Below are 17,820 nucleotides of genomic sequence, written 5' to 3'. Positions count from 1 at the left end.
GTTGTTTGCGCGTCAAGGGGGACTCCTGAGTAGTCCTGGACATCTCAGGCTCGGCCCTGTCGGCCCACCCAGGCCCGGCCCTAAAATCCAGGGCCTAGGCCCGATGGGCTTGCCCATGGGCCGGGCTTGGGCCTGAGTTTTGAGCCCACCAGCAGAGCCTGGACGGGCTTGGGCTTGGCATATTGGAATTTTAAGGAAGAGGCCCGGCCCACGGCCCTAAGCCCTAAGGGCTTTTCAGGGCTTTTACCAGATGGGCCGGGCTTGGGCTTGAAAAGTAGGCCCGATGGTAGGGCCTGGGAGGGACTGGGCCTCAGTTTTCTGCCGTGGGCTTTTTCAGGCCCGGCCTGGCCTGGCCCATGGCCAGATATACTCCTGAGCATCGCGACTCAGGAGCCTAACTTGTCACGTAGCCCCTCACTCCTTGGTCCGTCCTGGTCTCCGGTCGGCCCAACGGCGGTTGAGGTATGCGCGGGGCCGGGCTCTGCCGACGCAGAACATGAAGCAAATAGGAAGAAAACCTGCAAAATCCCGAAGCAAATATTACAAGACATATTGTTCTCACAATATCAAACAAAAGTTTAACGCCTCCATGAGGCCTGATACATGCTGCAGGAATGAAACAGGAAAGCAGCCGCAGGTTACCTCTGGGCACCGCCATCACCCACGAGAGGTGTTCCTTCCTTGGTAGTATCGCCTTCACCTGCACCGTCGGCCAAAGGCGCGAGAGCGAAGCCGCGGAACTTCTTCAGCAGGGCCTCCACCTGGCCCTTCACGGCAGCGGCAGCAGCCGTACAACGTTGCCCATCTACAGGCTCCAGCAGCTCATCAAGGCGGGTGGAGGGATCGCGAAGGTAAAGGTGGCTGAAGACCCACGTAAGCGCGACCGAGGAAAGGACGCGTGCCTCGTCCTCTGCCATGGGGCCGATGCCGGCCACGACCTCCTCAAGCGCGTCAACCAAGTAGGGAAGAAGCTTGGCGGGGCCGTCCTCGTCGGTGGACAGTGGCCTCTCCAAGCCCTTCACGTAGAGCGCCTTCAGCGCCACACGAGACCTCTTCTCGACAAGCATGAAAGCCTCGCGGTCTTCGGCCAGGACCTTCGCCTTGACGTCAAGGTCGACCTACTTCGCCTTCACCCTCCGCTCCAGCTCCTCCAGCCGGTCGCGCTCCGCGGTCTGTGCCTTCGCTAACTCCCCCAGCTCGGCGTCGCTGTCCCTGACAGTGTCCTCCCGGGCCCTCATCTCCTCCTCCTTCGCCTGGCAGCCACGGGTTTCTTCGGCGTGCTGGTCGCGCAGACTCTTCAGCTCGTCCTCCAGCACCCAGCAGCGGTCGCGAGCGGCCTTGGCATCCTTCAGCGCTGCCTCATGATCGGCCACAGCTTGCGCGGTGGCCCGCTTCTCCTCCTCGGAGGCCGTCGCGGCCCGGTTCAGTGTCGCTCGAACCGCCGAGTCGGAGTGAAGCCAGCCAGAGGCCAGCTCTAGGCGCCCGGCTACCAGGCGCGGGTCCGCGCCGAGGAGGTCTTCCCACAGCTGGGCCATCTTCGAAAGGACATGCTCCAAGGCGGCGAAGGAAGCAAAAGAACCTGGGAGTAGTGGCGCAGCAAGAGAGGGAATCGACGTCGTCACCAGAGCCTGGGAAACCAAGGGCTCCTGAGCCCTCGGGACCTCATGAGCTGAGCCAAGCATCGGCACTTCCGAAGCCAGTGTGGCCGCGGGGGCTGACTCCTCCTGATGATGTTCCTCTTGGCCTCGCGAGGGCGACCGGACTAGGGAGGTGTGAGTGTTGGCGTCTCCTTTCTCCGCAGAGGGAGGGGCTGCTGCTATATCCTCCTTCCTTTTCTTCGCCGAAGGCGTCGGCTTGACTAACCAAGGGTGAACATCAGGGAATAGCAAGTACAAGCAGGAACAAGACAAAGCTTGAAGGACTTACTGATCCACCGCGACATAGTCCACCTTCTGCTTGGGGAGCCTGAAACCCGAAAGCTTCAGAACCTGAGGACAGGACACACGGGCTCCGGGAGTAGAAGACGGCGCAGCGGAGGGGCCGGAGGCAGCTCCAGGCGGTGTTAAGGCGGAGGCAGCATCTCGAGAGACCAGCGACGACCTGCCCCTTGTCGGGATGGGGGGCAGCCCCCCTCCTCCTGGCGGGCGTCGATCTCGGTGTCGTCTGGCAGGGCGCGGAGGAATTCGGCCTTGCTCAAGGGAGAAATCTCCCCCATCTCCTCGGGGGTCGCCTCCGAGTCCACCTCCTCTTCTTCCTCCCCGCGGGACTCGTCAGAAGACAGCTCCACCGGCTCCAGCGCTGCAGGGCCTCCGCAGGGCGTGGGCGGCACCAGTCCGCGCGCGTCAAAGGTCGGCCTGGAGGCCACGATTGGCTCCCAGTCCTTGTAGTGGAACAAACGAACGAAGGAGCTCGGCGGGTACTCCTGGTTGTCCCCAACCAAGAGGCGCAGGACAGCAGTCAGCTCATCGTCAGGCAGGGCCTCCGGCCTCAGGCGGACCTTGTCTCCTTCATCTCCAAGCCTCCACAAAGGGCGCGCACGCGCCTGGAGTGGAACAACGCGCAGCATCAAGAATTCCCTCAGGAGCATGGCCCCCGTCACTTTGGCCGCCTTCGCGTTGCCCTGCTTCAAGTCGGTCTTCATCTGCCCCAACACCGACGACGCCCGCTCATCGGCGACCTCAGTACGGACCACCCCTTATCAGATTGGGGCGCCTCCGTTGGCAGTGTCAAGCGCGGGTGGACGCACTTGGCGCCCATCATGACCCATTTGGCCTGGAGGTTGTCGACCTTCTTCCCGGTGTTCGAGATCGAGTTGGCCTTGCCGGATGCGATGAAATTGGCGCACCCGGAGACATGACCCTCGCTGATGCGAAGGAAGAAGAAGTGGCGCAGAAGAGCCACGGACGGAATCACGCCCAGATACGCCTCGCAGTAGTAGGAAAAAATGGACAGGAGGAGGATGGAGTTGGGATGAAGATGCAGCGCCTGCAGCTCGAAGTGGTCGAGGACCTCATAGAAGAAGTCAGAGAAGGGGGGAACCAACCCGGCGGCGATGCTACTCATGAAGAAGGGGAAGAAGGTGCTTCCCTCAGGCTCCGGCGCGTCGGAGGCAAGCCGGAGTTCCGTCTTCCCCCTCTCGTTGCTCTCCCCAGCCGTCAGCAAGCGCGTGGCGGCTAGGCTCTTCTCTGTGACGTTGGGTGCATCAAGAGCTGGCTCGTACCAAGCTGGCACCGAGGAGGACTTGACCTTGCGCGGCGCCATTGGTCGCAGATGCGGAGCAAGGTTGGAGCAGATCTGGAGGTTTCGGCATCGAGGAGCGAGAAAGGGGATCTGGAGCAAGGCGAAGGGGAGCAGTGAAGGCAAGCGCTGTCTGCGCCAGCCTTTTGTCAAGTCGGGCAGCTGCAGAGGCAGCGTGGGAAAGCGAAGACGCCCACGTCCAATCAACCGCCACGCGCCGACCAAGGCCGCAGGCTTTTGGGGCCTGCGGCACTCCGTACTTGACCTTTGGCTTCGCCTCGAAGCCAAGCCCAAGCGCGCCTTGGGCCCGGGGGCTACTATCGGCGTTTTGGGAACGGGGGTCCCCAGACTTGCCTGCCTGCGGCCCACGGCGTGGCTGAGCTAGCAGGCCTGTACGGCCCATCTTCATCAACAAGGCATTCAAGACCCTCGCGAGGGGCCAAGCCTCGCGAGGCGGACGACACAAGACCTCCTCAGGAGCGGCCTCGCCAGGCAGGCTTGCGAGGGGCGGAGAGATCAAGGCAAGGCAAACCTCGCGAGGTTCTCGTGACGTGAGCCATGACTATCAAGATCAGGCGGGCGCCAGGTGGGCGCCAGCGCGCGCAGCGTCCTTGTTTCCTCTTTTGTGCTAAAGGGGGCAAGCGCAGGCGCAGAGTACCGAGGCATCAAGCAAAGGTTTCCATATCAGTGCAACGAGACCAAGACCAGCAGGGCGGCAAGACGGAGATCACCATGGAGCCCAAGGCGGCGTCACCACCAGAGCCTTTTGCAGGCGAAGACCGCTTTTGTCAGGACAAGCTGTACTAGCTGTCCCCTTTCAAATTGGCCGTTGTTGGCTCCCTTCCCGCTCAATATTTGGGGAGAGGACCAGGGCCTATATAAGTAGAACTAGCCACCACAGTAGGGGGATAGATTCCATCTTCCATCCTCTCACCCATAAGCTCGTAGAGCACAAGAACACCTCAACCTCAGGAGGCTGTTCTTCCCTTTGTACTGTTCATCATCAGCCCAAGAGGCAATCCACCGCCACCACACTGGAGTAGGGTATTACACCGCAACGGTGGCCCAAACCAGTATAAATCTTGTGTCTTTTGTGTTGTGAGCTCGTCGAGTTCGTTCTTGAGATCTTAGCCAGTTAGGACGCGGATCGGTAGGGAGGAAATCTTTGCGCGCACCCCAGTGTTTGAACCTTGAGGGTTTTGCCAGAACCCGTGATCCGACACTCTCCTCTGCCAAGCACACTCAGTAAGAGGCTGAGGAGGAGGAGCCTACCGACGAGCTGGATAGATGCAATATGGTGCCTGCCGCTGCTGCACATTCAATGACGCTCGCCTGCTCGAACGCCCACTGCCGCTCCAGACGATCCCTCTCGAAGCGGCCGGACTGCTCATAGATCTCCTGATTCCTCGCCTCTGCGCTGGCATGTGCTGCGGCCATGGTTGCGTTAAGGCTCTTTGCATGCTCGACGAGGCACTCCTCCTCCTCCTCCTGCGGGAACTCGATGTAGCGCGCAAGGTTGCTGACGCACGTGCGGGCCTCCACCTCCGCCTCCCTCCTTCGGGTGGCGGTGGCGGAGCGGGTGATGATCCCGGCAGTTGACGGTGGGCTGGCAGCCACGGCGGCAGACGATGGGCTAGCGGCCACGACCACCACCTCCGGCCTTCGGGCCACGATGGGGGAGCGGGTGATGGCCACGGTGGCTGGCAGTGGGGTGGCGGCCACGACGGCCACCTCCCGCCTTCGGGCCACGGCGGCGGAGTGACAAAGTAAACCGGATGTTGCATCATCTTCTTCTTCTGCACCACTTCATTTGGTTGCATGGGCCCTGTCCCGATGGCGTCAGGCTCTGTCGGGGGCCTTGCCTTGCCGGCACCAGGCCCTGCCGAGGGAATCTCTAACTTGCCATCCGCCGGTCCTGCCGTTGCCACTGCCTCTTCGTCGACCTCCCTCTGCGCCACCAGCGCGGCGCTGACCACTTGATTTGTCGCCGCCAGATACAGCAGCAACGGCTCTTGTGGTTTAGGCGCCACCAGTACTGGTGTAGAAGAGAGGTATTTCTTCAGATCCTGCAGTGCTGCTTCGGCCTCTGGGGTCCACTCCACTGGGCCCGCCTTTTTCAAAATCTGGAAAAAGGGAAGGGCGCGCTCAGCAGACTTGGAGATGAATTGGCTCATGGCGGCAACGCAACCAGTGAGCCGACGCACATCCTTGATTCGCTTGGGCGCCTCAATCTGCTCGATAGCCTTGATCTTGTCTGGGTTTACCTCGATCCCACGCTGTGACACAAAGAACCCGAGAAGTTTGCCGAACGGAACACCGAAGACACACTTCTCAGGGTTCAGCTTGAGGTTGATCTTGCACAGTTTGGCAAACGTCTCTTCTAAGTCTTGTACAAGATTTGCCTTGTCCTTGGTTTTGACCACTATGTCATCCATGTAAGCTTCCATATTTCTATGTAGCTGGGGCTCAAAACCAATTTGGACTGCCCTTGCGAATATCGAGCCAGCACTCTTCAACCCGAAAGGCATCCGTAAAAAGCAATACGTACCACATGGGGTGATGAATGTTGTCTTCTCTTCGTCTTCTCTTGTCATGAAGATCTGGTGGTAGCCCGAGTAGGCATCGAGGAATGATAATAGGTCACACCCGGCCGTGGAGTCAACAATCTGGTCGATGCGCGGCAACGGGAAGGGGTCCTTAGGACAAGCCTTATTGATATCTGTGTAGTCAATACACAGCCTCCACTTCCCGTTTGCCTTGCGCACCACCACCGGATTGGCCAGCCACGTCGGATGGAGCACTCCCCTCACCAAGCCTGCTACTTCCAACTTCCTGATCTCCTCTGTGATGAACTCCTGCCGTTCCAAAGCTTGCTTCCTGACCTTCTGCTTGACAGGTCGCGCATGGGGGCAGACAGCAAGATGGTGCTCAATCACTTCCCTGGGAACGTCGGGGATGTCAGATGCTTGCCATGCAAACACATCGACAATCGCCCGCAGGAAAGTGACGAGCGCGCTTTCCTATTTGCCGTCGAGGGTGGAGCTTATGGTGAAAGCCCCTCCCGTGCCATCCTCCTTGACGGACACCTTGTTGGTCTCTGGTGGCGCAGCTCTGGATTTCTTGCTCTTGCCGGTGGAGCTCTTTGGCACGTCCTCAACCACAAATAAGGCTTGTCTTAAGGACCCCTTCCCTTTTTGCCAGTTTTGAGCCCCAGCTTCATAGAAATATGAAAAACATGAGCAAGGGGATTACAAGTTTTAAATCTAACAAGTGCCCACAGGCTTACAAACTAAAAAAAGATAAGATGCCCGTAATCCCTTTCTTGTCCCTCTCCTCAGGAGATGGAACAAGGTAGCAGGAGGGTGAAAGGAGCGCCTAGGCGAGGTGCGAGAAGCAGAAGGCACCAAGAGAGCATCCCGGTGCCGTAGCTGGAAGATGAGGCAGCGGCCCGACAATACGCGATGAAGGCGTCGGTGCCTGTGTACTCCGACTTGACGGCCGCCGCCTGCCTTCTTCACATTCTCCTACCTTCCTACTCCAGCCGCCCAAGGAGGCGATGCGGAACGCGCCGATGGAGAGCTTGACGAGGAAGGCCCTCGGCAGGGCGCGTGGCCGAGGGAGGGGCGACGCGGTCAGTCGGAGTCGGGGTCGGCGTCCCGCCGCTCGACGCCCTCGTTGTCGTTGTCGCTGTCCTTCTCGTCACTCCCGCTCGAGGAGGAATCTTCATCGTCGGAGAGGCTCTCCACGTAGCACTTCAGGCAAGTTCCAAGATCTCCGAAGACCTTGACAGAGAGCAGGCTGTCCTCCATTAACTTGAAGTAGAGTATGAGCCCCGCCGTTAGGCTGTGGATGCGAGCGAACGTCTTCCATCCACGACAGAGGTACATGACGTGAGAAGCAGGGAAGTCGACGTTGACCCGCGTGCCGCCGTTCCCGCAGCCCCTCATGTGCAACCTGAGGGTCTGGGGTGGATCGAGCTCCATCTCCCGAGCAAATGGGGTAGGGAGACGGAGGCGGCGATGCGGTGGCCGGCGGAGCCTGATGAAGAACTCGCGGGGCTGGTCCCCGACGTGGCCCTCCATTGGGGGAGGCACCGCTGGCGGAGGCAAGGCCGGTGCGCCGCCCCATCCCCCTCTTCCCCGAGCGCCACGGTGACCTCGGCCTCTCCCCCTCCCCCTTCCTCTCGTGGCTGGCTCCGCCGCCATGAGCTCTTGGGAAGGAGGGACGCGCTGTCGAGCAGCAACCCTAGCCGCCACCGTTGAAGGGCCGGCGCCTCCTCTCGACATGGCAGATGGAAGAAAGGAGCCGAAGTGAATGAAGACGGATGATGAAAGGATGTGGGATCCCATCCCCCTCCCCCTTCTTATAAAGGGGCGGGGTCGGGGCTCGGCCGCCCCACTCGGCCAATCCGGCCATCAGGGGCGCAGGGAATCAAGACCGACCCGCCGCCCCAATCGGTGATGGCCCGGTTTCCCGCATCCACTGCCTGCCACTTGCATGAGGGACATGTGGCGAGCAAGCAGAATCGAGGGGAAGGGTGAGGCGACCGTTCCCCACCTCGTGATCGTGGGGCACGGACGCCTTGAAGACCATGACCCGAGTCCGCCCAAGTAAATGAGTCGCGCCTCTGTGCCTCCCTCTTTTTACGGGGAAGGCGCGAGCCACCTCTTTACCACGATGTGACGCATGCATGCGAGAACCGCCCCACGCATGACCCCCACGTCACGCACGACCCTCCACGTCGCGCGTTCAACGCGGGTCGTGGGGAAGCGCAACGGATGAAAAGTTACCGCGGTAGAATCCGCCCCACCTGCCCGCGCACCATTCTGCCTGGCCCAACAGCGTGTCGCACTTATGTCTGGCCCAGACCCGGGGGCTCCTGTCGGTGTACAAAAGTAGGGGCTCTCCTTTTGACCCCTTTACTTGTGCACGGGCAGTCATAGCCACGCGCCGCGGCCACACATAGCAGGGCAGAGGAGGGAAGCCGGAGGGAAACCGAAGCACAAGACAAACAAGGCGACGCCAAGACCAGAAGCATAAATGAGCAAAGGGGCGAGGTGGACTCCCCCGGCAAGACCCTTGCCGGGGTGGCCTCCACGGCCCCGGCAAGAGCCTTGCTGGGGCAACTTGCCCAACGCCAGCAGAGCGAGCCACCCTTGAGCCCAAGGGTTCCAAACGACATCAACAACTACATTGGACCCAGGGCTCGAGACGCACCTCTGTGGTGGCATGCAGATCTTTGTCAAGATCATAGATACATGAGATCAGATGAGGACCATAAGACGACGACCCTCGGCGGGATTCTAGACGAGGAAATCCACAAGACCCCCGGCAAGCGCCTTGCCGGGGATGACCGCAGCGCCACGGCAAGACCCTTGCTGAGGGCATCAGCAGGGCCACAGCCAGGCCCGCGCGTGCCAAGATTCCACCACTGTCCCCAAGCAGCTGTTAGCTCAACCAGCTGGGCAGGCACCTGCGTGGCGACGGGTGGCCTCTACACCGACCCAGCAAGCACCTGCATGGTGGCATGCAGATCTTCGTGAAGGCTCCACCACCGCGCCACCTCAGCAGCCTGCCTGCCTACATGGCGCTGCACACATCGCTGGCCTGGGCGCGTGTCGAAGCGAGACAGAGCGGCGACGGACGGGACGAGCCTCTTTCCCATCCCCGATAAAGCTAATGGACACCTAACTAGCACATTTAATGCACTTTGTCCCGTAATGCCGGGCGATAAGCTCGCGCACTGTACACCTTTCCACCTCCTGTGTGCCACTGTGGCAACCCATTTTTCCTATAATAGGAGGCCCGAGGCGACCAGGAGAAGGATTTGGCTTTTTGGAACTACGCAGCCACCGACAGGGATGAAAGACTTATCTGAATCTGCAGCCCCCGGCAACCTTGGCTTGCCGTGGTTGGATCCTTGTGTCTTCAGCCCCCGGCAGTCTTGGCTTGCTGGGGCCGGAGCGCCGGTTCGTTCCCTCTCTTCCAAGTGGCTCAGCAGAAATGTCCACGTGCCCTGTGAACCAAAGAGGACAGAAAGACGCACACTCGACCTCTAGGCTAGGGGTTAGTCGCCGCTAAGCACTATCAACCCTAACCGAGGGAGAGACTTAACCTAGCATGCATGCTATAACTTAGGGCGCTAGCACTTCATTTATTTATGCTCAGGGTCTGCGCCTGGCTTTGTACAGAGGGTTACATGCCTTGCCGGCAAAGCTTGTACACAAGGTGGCTTGCCGAGAGGCCCGGCAACCGCGCCTTTATGGGTAAAACTTGCGAAGATGTTCAATGTTACAGGAGTTGCTCACTAGGACAGCATCTTCGGTCTCCAGGCGGACTGCGCCGGGCCTGGTGACTCGTATTACCCGATAAGGGCCTTCCCACTTGAGCGTCAACTTGTTGGAATTCTTGACCGATTGAACGCGCCGAAGAACAAGGTCGCCTTCCTCAAAACTTCGCGCATGAACCCTGCGGCTATGATAGCGGCGCAGGGCTTGCTGGTAGCGTGCTGCTCTCACAGCCGCCCGAAGACGATCTTCCTCAAGGAGCGTTGCGTCATCTTGCCGCAATTGCTCTTGCTCAAGCTCATCGTAAGCGAGCACCCGAGGTGACCCATATATGAGTTCCGTGGGGAGAACTGCTTCTGCCCCGTATACCATGGCAAAGGGTGTCTGGCCGGTGGCTTGATTTGGGGTCATCCTGATTGACCAAAGAACCGCCGGCAACTCATCAATCTAGCGCCTTTCGCTCTTGTGCAGCCTGTCAAAAGTCTTTGTCCTCAGGCCTCGCAACACTTCAGCATTTGCCCTCTTCGCCTGGCCGTTGCTCCATGGCTGTGCCACGGAAGCGGAACAGACCTTGCTACCGAGGTCTTGGATGTATTGCATGAAGGTGTGGCTTGTGAACTGCGTGTCGTTGTCGGTGATGACTCTGTTTGGCACACCAAAACGACACACTAGCCCCTTGAAGAACTTGGCGGCTGACTGTGCTGTCACCTTCCTCACTGCTTCCACCACCGGCCACTTTGTGAACTTGTCGATCGCAATGTACAAGTACTCAAAGCCCCCGACAGCACGGGGGAAAGGGCCCAGGATGTCAAGCCCCCAGACCGAGAATGGCCAGGAAAGAGGAATTGTTTGAAGGACTTGAGCTGGTTGATGAAGCTTCTTTGAATGGAACTGACACGCTTCACACTTGGTTACTAGTGCCATTGCATCCTGGAGGGCAGTGGGCCAGAAGAAACCCTGCCGGAACGCCTTGCCGGCAAGGGCCCTCGACCCTATGTGGGAGCCACATATGCCTCCGTGTATCTCCGCCAACATCTCCAGTCCTTCCTCCCGGGGGATGCACTTCAATTTCACACCGTTCGGTCTCTTCCTGTACAGGACGTCATTGACGAACTGATACATAGCAGACCGACAGGCTACTTTCTCCGCTTCTTCCTGCTCCTTAGGAAGCTCCCCTATTTGGAGGAATCAGACGGTATGCTGTGCCCATGCCGGATCCTAGGGCTCGACGGCAAGGACTAGAGGCATTTCTTCTGCCATGGGAGCGGGCGTCTCTACGGCCAGGGCTTGATGGCCTGCCGGAGTTAGTCGCTCCTTGGCAGGCTCAGAATCCATGGCAACACCCTTGCTGGCGGCCCCTGGGGGCTCAGCGGGAAACTACTTGCTGGGGCCTGATTTCCACCGTTTGTTCTGCTCCGTTGATGGTTCGACGGACGGTTGAGTTAACCGAAGCAAAAAAGTACCTGGTTCCACAGGTAGCTTGAATGCAGCACGCTTTGACAGGTAATCGACGATGTCGTTCTTCGCTCGGGGAATGTGCTCCGCTTGTATACCGTCAAAGCGCTCCTCCGGCTTCCTCACCTCATCTACATAGGCCTCCATCAACGGGCTCTAATAATCTTTGTTGACTTGTCTGACGACAAGCTGCGAATCACCCCTGACGATGAGCTTCTTAACTCCGAGGTCTGTCGTGATCGACCGGCAAGCAACCCCTCGTACTCAACAGTGTTGTTGGTGGACATCTCCCTGGGAAAGTGCATCTGGATTACATAATTGAGGTGCTCTCCGGTGGGTGCGACGAGCAGCACACCAGCACCGGCACCTTGCAGCCAGAAAGCCCCGTCAAAGTACATGATCCAGTCGTGACTTGCTTCCTTGCCGGGGAGAGTGGTCTCCGGATTTCCACGTCGGGCATTGAGGTCACTTCTGCAATGAACTCCGCCAAGACTCTGCTCCGGATTGTCGAAGTACTTTCAAACTTCAAACCAAAGCTTGATAACTCCAAGGCCCACTCCACAATCCTTCCGGTTGCGTCTGGATTGTGCAGTATCCGTTGCAATGGGAGGCGGGTGACGACGGTGATTTTGTGTGCTTGGAAGTAGTGACGTAGCTTCCTCGAGGCCATAAGGAGGCCGAAGAGCAATTTTTGCACACCAGAGCACCTTGACCTAGCCCCCTGCAGGAGGGAGCTGACAAAGTAAACTGGGTGCTGCATCATCTTCTTCTTCTGCACCACTTCATTTGGTTGCATGGGCCCTGTCCCTATGGCGTCAGGCTCTGCTGGGGGCCTTGCCTTGCCGGCACGAGGCCCTGCCGGGGGAATCTCTGACTTGCCATCCGCCGGTCCTGCCATTGCCACTGCCTCTTCATTGACCTCCCTCTGCGCCACCAGCGCGGCGCTGACCACTTGATTCGTCACCACCAGATACAGCAGCAATGGCTCTTGTGGTTTAGGCGCCACCAGTACTGGTGTAGACGAGAGGTATTTCTTCAGATCCTGCAGTGCTGCTTCAGCCTCAGGGGTCCACTACATTAGGCCCGCCTTTTTCAAAATCTTGAAAAAGGGAAGGGCGCGCTCGGCAGACTTGGAGATGAATCGGCTCATGGCGGCAACGCTACCAGTGAGCCAACGCACATCCTTGATCTGCTTGGGCGCCTCAATCTGCTCGATAGCCTTGATCTTGTCTGGGTTTGCCTCGATTCCACGCTGCGACACAAAGAACCCGAGAAGTTTGCTGGACGGAACGCCGAAGACACACTTCTCAGGGTTTAGCTTGAGGTTGATCTTGCGTAGGTTGGCAAACGTCTCTTCTAAGTCTTGTACAAGAGTTGCCTTGTCCTTGGTTTTGACCACTATGTCATCCATGTAAGCTTCCATATTTCTATGTAGCTGGGGCTCAAAACCAATTTGGACCGCCCTTGCGAACGTCGAGCCATCACTCTTCAACCCGAAAGGCATCCGTAAAAAGCAATACGTACCACATGGGGTGATGAATGATGTCTTCTCTTCGTCTTCTCTTGTCATGAAGATCTGGTGGTAGCCCGAGTAGGCGTCGAGGAATGATAACAGATCACACCCGGCCGTGGAGTCAACAATCTGGTCGATGCGCGGCAACGGGAAGGCCTTAGGACAAGCCTTATTGATATCTGTGTAGTTAATACACATCCTCCACTTCCCGTTTGCCTTGCACACCACCACCGGATTGGCCAACCACATCGGATGGAGCACTCTCCTCACCAAGCCTGCTGCTTCCAACTTCCTGATCTCCTCTGTGATGAACTCCTGCTGTTCCAAAGCTTGCTTCCTAACCTTCTGCTTGACGGGTCGCGCATGGGGGCAGACAGCAAGATGGTTCTCAATCACTTCCCTGGGAACGCCGGGGATGTCAGATGCTTGCCATGCAAACACATCGACATTCGCCCGCAGGAAAGTGACGAGCGCACTTTCCTATTTGCTGTCGAGGGTGGAGCTTATGGTGAATGCCCCTCCCGTGCCATCCTCCTTGACGGACACCTTCTTGGTCTCTGGTGGCGCAGCTCTGGATTTCTTGCTCTTGCCGGTGGATCTCTCTGGCATGTCCTCGACGGTAGCACAACACTCCGAAGAGGTGCGCTTGCCGGAGTGGGTGCGAGAGGTCTTGCCGGTCTTCTTCTTCCCTCCTGGGGCTTCAGTGGCAGGAGCAAGTGCCTTGGCGGCAGCTGCTGCAACTGCTTCCCGGTACATTAGGTCGGTGCAGATCAGTGCGTCCTTCTTGTCGCAGGGGACGGTGATGATGGTCATCGGCCCAGGCATCTTCAGCGTGTTGTAGGCGTAATGCGACGCCGCCATAAACTTGGCTAGTGCCGGGCGGCCGAGGATCCCATTGTAGGGCAAAGGGATCTTGGCTACATCGAAGACAATCCTCTCCGTCCTGTAGTTCAACTCGCCTCCAAACGTCATAGGCAACGTGACCTTCCCCTTCGGCTGGCTCCTTCCCAGCTTGAACCCTTGAAACGTGCCCGTCTCCTCGAGGTCTCCATCAGGAATTTGCAGCCTTTTGATCACAACGAGTGAGATCAAGTTCAGACCAGCCCCGCCGTCAACCAGCATCTTGTTCACCTTGAGGTTGCGTATCGTTGGTGAAACCAACAACGGCAAACACCCGACCGCAGTTGTGCGATCAGGGTGATTCTCGGTGTCAAAAATGATGGGCGTGTTGGACCACTTCAGCGGCTTCTGAGCATCGAACGATGGCTCCGCTGCTGTGATCTCACGCGCCCACTGCTTGAGGTGGCGGTGAGAAGTGTGCAGCGAGGCGCCATCATCGACACACATGGCCTCCGTAGCCTTCTAAAACTCTTGCTCGCCGGACTCGTTGTCCTCGTCATGATCGTCGTCTTCCTGCTTCTTGTCGCGGCCCCGAGCGGGCCTCTCTTGTTGGTTATCCTTGCCGCGGCGGCCTCCTTGGCCGCCATGCTTCTTGCCGGATCCTTTGGCACCATCCTGACCCTTCTCCTTGTCCCGCCTCTCATACTCGGCCTTTTGCTTCTCAGCAAGCTGCTCGACTTGTCGGCAGTTCTGGAGGTCATGGCCCTTGGTGCGGTGGATCTTGCAATATTGCTTGTCGGAGCCTCCTGGTTTGTCGGCAGCCGCCAAGGCCCAGCAAGCGGCGCACCCGGCAATCTCCTTGCCGGGGTCATCTGCCTTGGCCTTCTTGGCAGTGCCGGTGTCGTTGGATCCCTCGACGGCAAGCACGACCTTGCCCTTGCGTTTCCTGTTGCAACGCCGACCCTTCTTCGTCGGGGCGGTGGTGTCTTCGTCGGTAGAGTCGGTTTCCACGCCGGCGTCCTCGCCGGGGTACTTCCTCCCCTCTTCAGCCCGAGCGCATCTATCGGCCAGAACATAGAGTTCGGCCACATCCTTGACCTTGTTCATCGCCAGCTCTTCACGCATCTTGCGGTTGCGCACATTCTGATGAAACGCGCTGATCATGGCGGCAGGATGAACATCTTGGATGTTGTATTGCACCCGGCTGAACCTCTGTATGTACTTGCGCAGGTTCTCACATTCCTTCTGGGGAATGATATGCAAATCACTCGCCTGGCCATGAGCTTGGTGGCCTCCAGTGAAGGCACCAACGAACCCATGACACATGTCTGACCAAGAAGAAATGGAATCTGCCGGCAAGTGCATCAACCAAGACATGACATTGGGTTTCAGGGCCAACGGGAAGTAATTGGCAAGCACCTTGTCGTCACGAGCTCCAGCGGCTTTCATCGCGATGGTGTAGATGCTGAGGAACTCTGACGGATGGGTCTTGCCATTGTACTTCTCGCCGACATCGGGCTTGAACGTTCGGTGGGATGGCCACTAGAACTACCGCACCTCACGAGTAAAGGCTGGGCAACCCACCTCATAAGGTAGGCCGCCGGAGCCTCCCGATGCTGGGTGGTCCATAGTGGGTCCCGCCTGCTTATCTGACTGGTGGCGTGTATCGCGCCGGCGCTCGATGGTGGTTTGAGCGTCTTCATGGGCTCGCTCCCGAAGAACTTGGTGCTGGTCGCCGTGGGTCCGCGGGTCGGACGACGCTATGGAAATGTTATCACAAGTGTCACCACGATGGATCGACACCCACGGTGGCTGGCGTGGAGGAGAGTGCACCGTGGATGCAGCACCTCCGGCCCCTCCACCGCTGGCATGCGGTGGTTCGACGGAGCGTCGGCCTGAGGGCCCCGCTGGCCGTTGCTCGTCTTGATTGGCGATGCCGACAAGGCTCCGGATGGTGGTCCTCCACTCATCGAGCTTTTCCACAGCAGGAGGGAAGTCGAGGAGTAGCTGCGCGTGCGCGAAAGCTTCTACTGGCGTGGGTGGCGGCGAGAGCTGCGTGGACCGTGCCGCGCTTCGACTTCTAACCAAGTTAGAAGGAGCACTTGTTGGAAATATGCCCTAGAGGCAATAATAAATGGTTATTATTATATTTCTTTGTTCATGGTAATTGTCTATTATTCATGCTATAATTGTATTGTCCGGAAATCGTAATACATGTGTGAATACATAGACCACAACGTGTCCCTAGTAAGCCTCTAGTTGACTAGCTCGTTGATCAACAGATAGTCATGGTTTCCTGACTATGGACATTGGATGTCATTGATAACGGGATCACATCATTAGGAGAATGATGTGATGGACAAGACCCAATCCTAAGCGTAGCATAAAAGATCGTGTAGTTTCGTTTGCTAGAGCTTTTCCAATGTCAAGTATCTTTTCCTTAGACCATGAGATCGTGCAACTCCCGGATACCGTAGGAGTGCTTTGGGTGTGCCAAACGTCACAACGTAACTGGGTGACTATAAAGGTGCACTACGGGTATCTCCAAAAGTGTCTGTTGGGTTGGCACGGATCGAGACTGGGATTTGTCACTCCGTGTGACGGAGAGGTATCTCTGGGCCCACTCGGTAATACATCATCATAATGAGCTCAATGTGACTAAGGCGTTAGTCACGGGATCATGCATTGCCGTACGAGTAAAGAGACTTGCCGGTAACGAGATTGAACAAGGTATTGGGATACCGACGATCGAATCTCGGGCAAGTAACATACCGATTGACAAAGGGAATTGCATACGGATTGATTGAATCCTCGACACCGTGGTTCATCCGATGAGATCATCGTGGAACATGTGGGAGCCAACATGGGTATCCAGATCCCGCTGTTGGTTATTGACCGGAGAGGCGTCTCGGTCATGTCTGCATGTCTCCCGAACCCGTAGGGTCTACACACTTAAGGTTCGGTGACGCTAGGGTTGTATAGATATATGTATGCGGAAACCCGAAAGTTTTTTGGAGTCCCGGATGAGATCCCGGACGTCACGAGAGGTTCCGGAATGGTCCGGAGGTGAAGAATTATATATAGGAAGTCAAGTTTCGGCCACCGGGAAAGTTTCGGGGGTTACCGGTATTGTACCGGGACCACCGGAAGGGTACCGGGGGTCCACCGAGTGGGGCCACCTATCCCGGAGGGCCCCGTGGGCTGAAAGTGGAAGGGAACCAGCCCTTAGTGGGCTGGGGCGCCCCCCTTGGGCCTCCCCCATGCGCCTAGGGTTGGGAACCCTAGGGGGGGAGCTTCCCCCTTGCCTTGGGGGGCAAGACACCCCTTCCCCCCCTTTGGCCGCCGCCCCCCCTTGGAGATCCCATCTCCCTGGGCCGGCGCCCCCCCAGGGGGCCTATATAAAGGGGGGGAGGGAGGGCAGCAACCTACAGCCTTGGGCGCCTCCCTCCTCCCCTGCAACACCTCTCTCTCTCTCGCAGAAGCTTGGCAAAGCCCTGCCGAGACCCGCTACATCCACCACCACGCCGTCGTGCTGCTGGATCTCCATCAACCTCTCCTTCCCCCTTGCTGGATCAAGAAGGAGGAGACGTCGCTGCACCGTACGTGTGTTGAACGCGGAGGTGCCGTCCGTTCGGCACTCGGTCATCGGTGATTTGGATCACGGCGAGTACGACTCCGTCATCCACGTTCATTGGAACGCTTCCGCTCGCGATCTACAAGGGTATGTAGATGCACTCCTTTCCCCTCGTTGCTAGTAGACTCCATAGATGCATCTTGGTGAGCGTAGAAAAATTTTAAATTATGCTACGATTCCCAACAGTGGCATCATGAGCCAGGCCTATGCGTAGTTACTATGCACGAGTAGAACACAAAGCAGTTGTGGGCGTTGAGTTTGCCAATTCTTCTTGCCGCTACTAGTCGTTTCTTGTTTTGGCGGCATTGTAGGATGAAGCGGCCCGGACCGACCTTACACGTACGCTTACGTGAGACAGGTTCCACCGACTGACATGCACTAGTTGCATAAGGTGGCTAGCGGGTGTCTGTCTCTCCTACTTTAGTCGGAACGGATTCGATGAAAAGGGTCCTTATGAAGGGTAAATAGAAATTGGAAAATCACGTTGTGGTCATACGTAGGTAAGAAAACGTTCTTGCTAGAAACCTACAAACCACGTAAAAACTTGCAACAAAAATTAGAGGACGTCTAACTTGTTTTTGCAGCAAGTGCTATGTGATGTGATATGGCCAGAAGATGTGATGAATGATATATGTGATGTATGAGATTGATCATATTCTTGTAATAGGAATCACGACTTGCATGTCGATGAGTATGACAACCGGCAGGAGCCATAGGAGTTGTCTTTATTATTTTGCATGACCTGCGTGTCATTGAATAACGCCATGTAAATTACTTTACTTTGTTGCTAAACGCGTTAGCCATAGAAGTAGAAGTAGTCGTTGGCGTGACGACTTCATGAAGACACAATGATG

This window comes from Aegilops tauschii, chromosome 4 (genome assembly GCF_002575655.3).
Source record: "Aegilops tauschii subsp. strangulata cultivar AL8/78 chromosome 4, Aet v6.0, whole genome shotgun sequence".
NCBI lineage: Eukaryota > Viridiplantae > Streptophyta > Magnoliopsida > Poales > Poaceae > Aegilops > Aegilops tauschii.
This window is presented reverse-complemented; position numbering follows the sequence as displayed.